At 35.6% G+C, this 11,844-nt stretch overlaps 1 pseudogene; it reads left to right on the forward strand.

Moving 5' to 3' along the window:
* The first annotated feature begins 1,189 nt into the window (after positions 1-1,189).
* On the forward strand, positions 1,190-1,767 carry LOC111168236 (ferritin heavy chain pseudogene; annotated as a pseudogene).
* Positions 1,768-11,844: the final 10,077 nt, after the last annotated feature.

An 11,844-nucleotide genomic window follows, 5' to 3' on the forward strand; every position in this document is an offset into this window, starting at 1 on the left:
AGAATAGTATTGATATATGGATAGATGAATCAATAAATGGAATAAAATAGGGAATTCAGAATAAGACCTAAGCTTATATGGTCATTTGACTTTCCACAAATATATTTCTACAATTTAATGGGGAAAAGAAAGTCTGTCTTATCAACAAATGGTACCGGGACAACTGGATATGATTATGGGGAAAAAAATGAACTTGGATGCTATCTTACTCCACACACAAAATTTCATTTCAGGATGATCATAGACATAAGTGTAAAAACTTTATATACCTGCTGGAATAAATCATAGAATAATATCTTTGCAATCTATGAATATGAAATAAAAACTTTCTCAGTAGGGCAAGCTGAATTTGTCCCAAATGGACATACAATATAATAACTGATAAAAGAAGTTCATCAGACTGTAGGGAAATTATATGTGACAGAAAATTGGATCTGCAGTAAAGACAAAGTAAACACCTGTACTGATTCAATTAATAAATGGTCTAACACTAGAATCAAAAGGCAGAGATTGGGCTTCCCTGGTGGCGCAGTGGTTGAGAGTCTGCCTGCCGATGCAGGGGACACGGGTTCGTGCCCTGGCCCGGGAAGATCCCACATGCCACGGAGCGGCTGGGCTCATGAGCCATGGCCACCGAGCCTGCACGTCCGGAGGCTGTGCTCCGCAGCGGGAGAGGCCACAACAGTGAGAGGCCCGCGTACCGAAAAAAAAAAAAAAAAAAAAAAAGGCAGAGATTGTCAGACTAGATTTAAAAGCAAGATTAAACTCTATGGTGTTGAGTAGAAACAATTTAATAAAAGAGGCATAGAGTGACAGTAAACAGTTAAGGAAAGTTATAAAAATTGAATATGAATCATATTAAAGTGGATGTAAAAAGCTGTATTAAGTAAAAATTGACAGACTAAAATAGAAAACTCAGCACTCATAGAGAATAAACATCCCTCTCCCAGTACCTGATAGAAAATGTAGAAAAAAAAATCAGTGAAGATACAAGAGATTTGAAAACCACCAACTTGATCTAGTTGACATTTAAAGAATGCTATACCGGCCACAGTCTTTGCGGAGAGTCACCGAGGTTTCCTGCTTCAACAGTGCTTGGACAGAACCCCGCGCTTGTCCCCCGCTCCGGCCGGCCGCTCAGAACCAGCCCTCGCCACCACCTCACAGCGCCCTCCGACCGCCTCTCCCCAGCCGCCGGCCATGACGACCGCATCCCCCTCGCAGGTGTGCCAGAACTACCACCAGCACTCGGAGGCTGCCATCAGCCGCCAGATCAGCCTGGAGCTCTACGCCTCCTACGTCTACCTATCCATGTCATACTATTTTGACCGCGATGATGTGGCTTTGAAGAACTTTGCCAAATACTTTCTTCACCAGTCTCGTGAGGAGAGGGAACATGCTTTGAAACTGATGAAGCTGCAGAACAAACGGGGTGGCCGAATCTTCCTTCAGGATATCAAGAAACCAGACCGTGATGACTGGGAGAATGGGCTGAATGCAATGGAATGTGCGCTACACTTGGAAAAAAGTGTGAATCAGTCACTACTGGAACTGCACAAATTGGCCACTGACAAAAATGATCCCAATGTGTGTGACTTCATTGAGACGCTTTACTTGAACGAGCAGGTGAAATCCATCAAAGAGTTGCGTGACCATGTAACCAACTTACGCAAGATGGGGGCCCCCGAATCTGGCATGGCAGAGTATCTCTTTGACAAGCACATCCTGGGAAACAGTGATAATGAGAGCTAAGCCTTAGGCTGGCTTCCCATAGCCACGGGGATGACTTCCCTGGTCACCAAGGCAGTGCACGCATGTTTGGGTTACCTTTACCTTTTCTATAAGTTGTACCAAAACATCTACAAGTTCTTTCCTTAGTACCATTCCTTCAAATAGAGTAATTTGTTACTCCTCTCGCCAAAATAAGAACGCTATACCAACAAGTGCAGCATATATGTACAAGTGCAGGGAACATTCACCAAGGTAGAAGGTATGCTGAGCCATAAGACCAAATCCTCAACAAATTTAAAAGAATTGAAACCATACAGTAATAGTGTATTAGTTTCCTAGGCCTGCCATAACAAAGTACCACAAACTGGGGAGTTTAAAACAACAGAAATTTATTGTTTCAGTTCTGGAGGCAAGAAGTCTGAAACCAATGTGTCACCAGAGCCAATCTCCCTCTAAAACCTGCAGTGGAATCCTTCCTTGCATTTTCTTAGCTTCTGGTGGTTTGTCAGCAATCTTTGACATTCTTTGGCCTGTTCATGCATCACTCTGATTCTCTGCCTTCACATGACTTTTTGCCTGTGCCTATCTTCACATGGCTGCCTTCTTATATGGACACCAGTCGTATAGGATTAAGGGTTCACCCGACTCCAATATGACCTTATCTTAACTAATTACACCTACATTGATTCTGCTTTCAAATAAGGTCACATTCTGAGGTACTGGGGGTTAGGACATCAGCATATCTTTTTTTTCAGGTGGGAACATATCTCAACCCATACCAAATAGTATGGAGAGATTCCCTCAATTTTGGAATTTCTGCAACATGTGTTAATAATCCATGGGTCAAAGAAGAAATCATAAGAAAAAATAGTGAATATCGTGAGCTGAACACCTACCATATATATCAATAATGGATATCCAAGTATCAAATTTTGTGGTATGTATCCAAAGCAATGCTTAGAATTTTATAAATATAAATAACTGCTAGAAAAATGATTTAAAAATTAATGACCTAAGCTTGTACCGTAAGAGCACTAGTAAAAGAGCAAATTAAACCTAAAATAATAGAAGGTAAATAATAAAAATAAGATCATAAATCAAGAAATAGGAAACAGATAACAATAGATAATAAAGTTAAGATATGGGGTTTGGGGGGAAAAATAATAAAAATTGTAGATACTAACCAGACTGATTAAGAAAAAAAGATATACATATTGCCTAAAGCAGTAATTAAAAAGGGAATATCACTAAACATATTAAAAGGGCTACAGACATTAAAAGGGTAATAAAATAATATTATAAATCTGTTTATATCATTAAATTCAACAACCTAGCTAACTGCAGATATTTATTGAAAACCATGAATTACCCAAACTGACAGATGAAGAAATAAAAATTTAGAAAAACACTTTTCATTAAGGTAATTCAATTCATAATCAGAAACCACCTAAGAAAAGCAGAAAATAAAATGGAGAGAGCAAGATCAGGAGAGAGAAATAGAAAGAGAGGAGAAGAGGGAGGAAAAAAAAGAGAAAGAAAGAACGTAAGGATGAATGGGTGGGAAGGAGGAAAGAAAGCAGGGAGGAAGGAGGGAAGGAAGAAAACCTCCAGGCACAGTTCCATTAATTAATTAATTAATCAAATATTTAAGCAATAAATAATGCTATAACTAAAATAAACTTTTCATAAATAGAAGTGGAGGAAACCCTTCCTAAATCAGCTAGCCAGGACATTAAAACCCTGATACCAAAAACTGACAAAAACATTACGGAAAAATAAAATTTATACCAATATCCCTCATAAATATAGATGCAAATTCCCTTTCAAAATATGAGTAGATAATTTAAAGTAATGTACAAAAAAAATAATACACCATGACTTGTTGGGGCTTATCCCAGAAAAGCAAAGTTGGTTTGCCATTTGACAAAAAATCATTTTAATCTATCATATTAACAGAATGAAATATGTATATATAAATATGTATACCTTCATAAGGCGTTAGCATTATCTCCTAAAGTTGACAATAGACGTGTATATGAGCCAGAAATTCCCCTCCTACATATATACTAAAAAGGGTTTGTGTATTTTCAAGTACTGTTCACAATATCGACAGACTGGAAAAAAACCAAATGTTCATAAACAATAATGTAGATGAATTAACTGTGGTAGAGTAAAATGCAGTATTATACAGTAGTCAAAACAAATGAACTAGCAACATGTAAAAACATGAAAGAATTTTGTGATAAAATGTTGAGGACAAAGGAGTCTCCAAAGATTGCATACAGCATGATATACTTCTTTTATGAAATAAAACAGATCTTAAAAATATTTACTGTTTCAGAAGTTATAAACAAACCAAAAGAGACTCCTGGTTTCAACTTTGACATGTAAACAGCTAGGAGATAGCTATTTCCATCATTACAGAAAGAAAACTGCTGAACAAACTGAAAATTAAGGACTCTTCTTAGACCCACCAGAGAATTGTGATCACAGGGCAAACTGCCACTCTTGAAATCTGGAGAGAGAGACGAATAGAGAATCACAGCTGAAACCTGGAAACAAAAAGTCCTAGGAACACTTAAGTTGTAATTTTAACAAATTGTTTGAGGTTGAGTACACTAGCATGAGGGAGAACTCCTAAGAGCTGTGTTTTGGCATGTGTGTCGGGGGTACACTTTCATGGACTTTGCCTTCAGGAGCCCAGTGAGATCCTCACAGTGAAAAGCTTGGAAAGATCCTCTACTGGCTCTGAAACAGGAAAAGGAAACATAACCATTTTGAAATATGCCAAGACTGTTCTCCAAAACAAAGGGAACTTTGCAGGAGAAAAGGCTTTACCAGAGCCTTATTACACCCTAGGGAGAAGAGCATTTATCCAATTCTACTCCCTCCCCCACCCCAAATCCTTCCTGTATTACCTAAGAGGAGAAATTAAGGCTAAGAAACATTGTTGCAAGTCACAGCTCAGAGACATGGGCCCACTAAACGACTGAGATTTAATCATAAATTGAAAGAAACTTCTCCCATACCTTGCCACCATACCAAGAGGGATTGGTGTAACAGTGGTTTACAGTGAAAAGAGCTGCATAACAAAGCCTTTATCCAAGTGGGAGTAATTAAGGAATTCTAAAGTCAACAAAGGAGACACAACAAGGTCATACCGGGATCTTACAAAGTTCCCTTTGTTTTGGACAACAGTTATGGCATATTTCTAAATGGTTGCTATTTACCAAAAAACACAATTTAAATAAAAGTAATCAGGTTCTAAAAAAAAAAAAGTAATCAGGTTCAAGGTAAAACAATGAAAACATTCAGTATGAAAAATACTAAGAGGAAAGCTACTTTAACAGGACTGTTACTAAATCAAGCAGACTTTAAGGCAAGCACCATTTCCAGTGATAACGAGGGAGATTTCATAAAATGACAAAATGGTCAATCCTTCATGAATATATCACAATTATAAATCTATGCACATATTTATATAACTGAAAAATATATTTATAAATTTACAGAATTACAAGAAGTAAAAGGGGAAATCAAGTATAATGAGAGAATAAAAATAGAAGATCACTTCCATAGAAATAAAAATATATCAGAGATTATAATAATAATAATAAAATAGCCCTTAGTGGCACTGAATCACATACATAACAATAAAGATCTGAATTAGCAAAATTTAGTTACTGTATCAGAGAATCCTCTCAAAATACAGAATTAAAGGAAAACCATAGAAATTATGATAGCCAAGATATTGAGCAGTGCCCTTCAAGCACAAATGTGGATATAAATCACCAGGTGATCTTGTTAAAAATGCACACTTTGAATGAGTAAATATGTGGTAGGGCCTGCGATTCTGCATTTCTCATTGGTTCCCAAGAGATGCATAAGTTACTGATCAGCAGACCTTACTTTAAATAGCAAGGATACAGAGAGCAAATATGGAAGAACATCTTTATTCTCACATACACACACACGCGCACACACACACAGCATTTATACAACAGGAGTTCCATAGGAAAACATGGAGTCTTGGAGGAGTAAAAAGCAGTCAAGTGCACAACAGAAGAAGGTACTTATTTTGAGGTGAAAGCGCTTACTGAAGACTGGGCAGAATTGTTTGTGTGTGATATTTTCTAAAAACATCATAGTAAATATCTGAACTAAAAGAGTAAGGAAAAAATAGCAAAAAGATTTAAACACATTTTTGGAACCAGAAATCAAATAAGAGCTTGGACACACCTTTAACAATTTGGGGACCTGGCAAGAGTATAAGACTTCTAAGTCAAGCTAAAAATCTGTTACATAAAACATATATATTATCCTGCCTTGAAAAAAGTTAAAAGCCTGGTTGACTGTTTTTATATGACAATTTTGGAAGAATATTACAAATTGTTAATTATTAATGTATAACAATTTTCTATTGATTAGTCAGTGATATTTGGTTGAGTAATAGAATATAGATATATATAATTCATATTTAGGAATATTCATTCCATACAATTTATTTTTCCTTTTCTTTAATGTTGTTAAAATAAAGATTTTCATATTGATGCAATAAAAGATTAAAAGGTGATCATATTCAAAATATACAAAATTTGGGGCTTCCCTGGTGGTGCAGTGGTTGAGAGTCCGCCTGCCAATGCAGGGGACACGGGTTCGTGCCCCGGTCTGGGAAGATCCCACATGCCACGGAGCGGCTGGGCCCGTGAGCCATGGCCACTGAGCCTGCGCGTCCAGAGCCTGTGCTCCGCAACGGGAGAGGCCACAGCAGTGAGAGGCCCACGTACCACAAAAAAAAAAAAGAAAAAATAATGTGTATATATATATATATATATATATATATATACAAATTTTGAATTTATGTTGATAAAATTAAATTACTATAAAATATTAAAACATAGCTATGTTCACATATGCTTTCAGTTACTTTATATAATATTCAAACTTTTAAAATTAAAAGCCAAATATATACCTTAATTATTGAATTTCAAAATTTTAGTTAAAATTTTAAATAAAGCTGAAATGTATAGTATTTTTTGAAAATTTACTCAAATCTTATAGATATGATTATATATATAAAGATATTCACAATACTACCTTTTAATGCCCACCTATTTTCCAACATAAAGAGCTATATATGTACATTTAAAAGGAATATGAATTGTTAAATGTAGCAAAATATTTCTCAGCTGCATTTTGTACTGGTTATAAAAACCATGTGTGTCTCTCCAGAAACAATATTGGAACATAAAGAAAAGGAAGGGAAGGGATGCCTGTCACTACTGTGAAATAATACTTCCTTAAGCAAGAATCTATGGGATTTATATCATCTGAGAGAAAAGATATTGAACAAGTTAATTAATTTGTGCTTTCTGTTACATAAGGCATTTAAATGTTTCTCACATCCTGAAGCAATATCCTGAAGCAGTATCCAACACATGAAACTCCTTAGTATTTGGATACATTTGGGCACAGGGCAAGAGGTGGGAAAATGTTTTCTCCTGGATCCAAACAATATTTGTCACAAGACAGCTTGCTTAGGGTTGCAGGTCTGAGTGGCACATGCTAAGAGACAGAAGTTGCTATATGTACTTTGATAAGTTTAATTTTTTGTGTGTGTATAATTGGGATCATCTAAAGCATGGAGCTCAGGACAGGTTACTCTCTTGCCCTGTTATAAATGTGGTGCCGAATACATGAAGATGGTACCTAGAAAAGAAGTACAAGCTGATATTCATGGGAAAAGCCCAGTGAGGATCTATTCTTGAAGTATTTACAGGGGGATATAGAGGTGTTAATTTGAATGATTAGCAAAACCTTGTGCCAAGTCTCTGCCATCAGCCCATCCTGTCCAACTCTTCCACACAGAGAGATGGTGAAAAGTGAGGCTAGAAGGGTATTAATTTTAATGACCATCTATGGAATCCTGATCAGTCTCTGTCTTCATTCTATCCTTCCCTACTCCTCCATACAGAGAGATGAGATGGGAAGGCCATTTCCCTGTCTCCTGCTCCATGTTCAAAACACTCACATACACATGTGCGCGTGAGCACACACACATATATACACACACACCACCCCAAAACTAGAGTGCTTAACTCTATGTGTAGTTAGGCCTTCAAATATTGAACTTAACACTTAAATTAAAGCATTCCACAGGCTGGAATTTGGGGATTCCCAAGCCAAACATTCTAACTCTTCATATAGGCATCTTAAAATGAAGCTTGCCATTCAAAATGTCCAGCCTAGTCTCCAGAAACAAAGCTTCCATTAGGCTTCCCAATCAGGTGAGAAACCTATCAGGAAACACACCTGCCTATACAATAGCAAAGAAAACCAATTTCAACTTACCTACAATAATCAACCAAATACTTCATTCTGAAGTATATGAACAGGCAACAAAAATTTAACATATATGATAAAAATCAACAGAATAAGACAGTAAGTTTTAAAACAACAAGCAGAATATTGAGCCCAGAATAAATATAGTTCAAGAAAGAGAAGAGATATTTTAAGATAATCTAATTAGTATTCTCAGAGAAATATGAGGACATCATAGATTGCTGGTAGGAATGTAAAATGGTACAGTCACTCTGGGATACAGTTTGACAATTTCTTGAGTAACTAAACATGCAACTACCATACAGCAGCAATTACACTCCAAAGAAATGAAAATTCATATTCATACAAACACCTGTACATGAATGTTTATACTAGTTTTAATAGTAATAGCCCAAACTGAAAACAATGCAGATATCCTTCAACGGATGACTGGTTAAACAAACTGTGGTACATCCATACCATGAAATACTAATTAGCAATAAAAAGCAATGAGCTAATGATACATGCAATAACCTGTATGAATCTCCAGAGAATTATGCTGAGTGAACAAAGCTAAATACACACTATATAAATGCTATATTTGTATAAGATTTATATGAAATTCTTGAAACTACAAAATAATAGAAATGGAAAACAGATTGACAGTCATCAGGGATTAAGGAAAGGGTGGGGTGGGAGGGAAATATGCACAACTATAAAAGGGCAACATGAAGGATCCTTCTGGTGGTAGAAATGTTCTATATCTTGACTGTATCAATTGTCATATCTCTGTTGTGATATAATAGATTTGCAAGATATTATCACCGAGAGAAATTGGGTAAGGTGTATACAGGATCTGTATTCTTTCTTAAAACTGCATGTGAATTTAACTTTCTCAAAATGAAAAACTTAACTAAAAACTGAAATTGAATGTTGTAAAAAAGCATCAGAAAACAAAACATTACTGTTATATGAAAGTAAATCAATAGAATTACTGGGGAAAAAATGCTGAAGAAATACATGTATTTTTGTAGAGAGAAAGGAAAAGAGAAAGAAAATGTGAAAGAAATGATGGCAACATAGGGATTCAATCTCATAGAGACAATATTTTACTATTAGAAACTAAAAAGAGTAAATAGAGGAAATGAAGAAGACAAAATTATTAAAGAAGTAGTATAAGTCAATTTCCAAAAGTTGAAACTCATGAATCTTTAGAATAAAAGGAAAATGTTTGGTCTTCCTAGTTGAAACTTTAATGTCTATCAATAAATTTTACCATTTTCTTTGTATAGGTCTTTTACATTTCTGGTTAAGTTTATTCCAAAATAAAATTAAAGCTCTTGTCTATTTTAATATGTATCTTTATTTTTCTGTTTGCAATATATCATTTGGATATTGCTGATATATTAGAACACTGCTTCTAATCTAATAGTAATTATTTGATAATCAGATGAAATCATTTGAAAGCATCCTCAGTTTTGTATCAATTTCCAATATTTATATCTCTTTCTTTGTCTTAATGCATTGGTTAGGTCTTCTAGTAAAATAATAAATAATAGCACCAATGGTGTTATTCCTGATTTGGGATGAATTATTAATATTCTACTATTAAGTATGACTTTTGCTGTAGGTTTGGTACATTTATCTAATGATGTTTTCTTCTTTCTTAATTTGCTATGAATTTTTAATATGCATAAGGATGACAGTTCAAATATTTACTGTTAGCTATTGAATTTATTTCATTTTATATTATTTTTATAATCTAAATCAATATATTTTGATTAAAATGGATTTTCATCCATACACAAAACATTACACAGGTCTGCACAGAAAACTGATTGTGAATTTTAAATAGCATGATAAATTTAGATTGTGCTTAGAAAATGGTAAAACTATCATTTTAAATTTAACATACATATATAAAATAAAAAGGGAAGCTAGTACAGCAATATTAATAGATCCCAAATATTTTGATTACACTGGAAGTTCTAGTCATAGTAAGGCATCTACAAATGTTTGACACAAGATAATATTTTCTACTCCAATCCAGATTTCTTTATTTGCCATTTAATAAAGGATAGGCTGGAAATGACTGACAGGTGTGCAATACTGTCAAGGAAATTACAAGTCTGTAAATTCAGCATTTATTTATTTTAAGTAACCATGCACAAGAAACTCTTAAGTTGTAGCCACGTTGTTTCAGTATTCTGAATCCATGCAACCCACTGTTTCTACTTTGTTACATAGATTTTCTCAGTCTTCTTCCCCAATATACACGTCTCTTGATGTCAAGAAAGTTGTTTGTTTCATATGACCTAACAATTCAATCAAGTGATTTTTAAGTGAAAAAAGGGAAGCTTCCCCTCCCCTCACCCTCTTGGGAAGGGGAAGTCAGAAACTTAATTTAGACAGGAAAATAGGATCAGCTCTGCTACCAGTGATTCTCATAATTTTTAAAACCCTTAAAAAAAAACCCTTTTGTATTTTTTCAAATTTTCACACATATCTTCCCTTTTTTGGTAAAGCACAAATGGTTGTTGACTATGCAGATTATGCAGAGGAACTTCAGCTAAATGTTACTTCATCAGGAAGAACTGTGGATCAAGTAGGCACACAAAGTTATCAGAAATAATGATATTTACATAGGCAGTTCATATAAAAATGTAGAAAGTGAGGCAGGAGGTAGATGCCCCTCCCCCTCCCAGGGTAAGCAATTGAAGATTCATTCCCTGTGGACCAATACTCCAAGATGACAACAGCAGGACAATTGAGTCTGGGCCCTGCCCAGATAGAGGATAAGAGACCACATATTTCTCATTCTCAAAGTCAAGGAAACCTTCCCAAGTAGAAAGCTCCTTAAGGTCAAAAAGGGAGGGGGCGCCACCCCATAGTAAGTGATGCCAACTACCCATAGGCCTCTTCGGTAGAATCCATCTTGGCTAAGAGATGCACGCGCACATGGGAGGATCCTGAGATATACCAAATACAGACTCCGAACCAGGCAAATCAAAATGATTGGTCAAAGGAAACCTGGAAGAAATGCCCCATATAAGTGACTTAAACTACCATGAGGGTGCAACTCTCTCTCTCTGTCTGCCCGTGTGTCTATCTACACGTATTGTACTCTTTTCTTCTCCTAATAGACACTTGTTTCACTACTTTACGTCTTTGTGGGAATTCTTTTCTGCAAAGCCGAAGGGCCAGGGCCTTGTCACTGGCTATTTGTTCCTGGTGGTCTAGTGGCTAGGATTCGGTGCTCTCAGTGCCTTGACCTGACCTCGATCTCTGGCCGGGAAACAAAACCGTGCTTCAAGCTGCTACAGGCCGAGGCCACCCAAGATCAGAAAGTACGAGAAAAAATAAGATTTTAGGAGAGCCTTCTGAAAGACAAATTAGAATAACAATTCACGATGTCACATTCCTCTTTTCATGCTTTGTTAAAAAGCCTAAATTTATATTTGCTTCATGTTCCTTTCAGAAAGATGAATAAGTTATGCAAAACAAAGTACACCAATATTTAAATTATATAGAAAAGCTTAGGTTTGAAAATAATTTGACAAGGAGATAAGCAAGAGGGTCCAATTAAACAAACCCTTTGGCAAATTACTATTTCTTTTACCAACTCAATTTCTGTCATAATCTATAGAAAAAAAATCCCTGACCAGCTAGGGGTTTCTATTTTAATTTTAAAAAGCAATATTTATTAATAATACTCCATAGCTAACCATTTTAAGCTCCTATCAAACTCAGGCAAGAAATTATTAAATTCATAAATGTGCTTTCATTGCATTT

Source organism: Delphinapterus leucas, chromosome X (genome assembly GCF_059928025.1).
Source record: "Delphinapterus leucas isolate spDelLeu-1000000601 "Yukka" chromosome X, BTC_Dleu_Yukka2, whole genome shotgun sequence".
NCBI lineage: Eukaryota > Metazoa > Chordata > Mammalia > Artiodactyla > Monodontidae > Delphinapterus > Delphinapterus leucas.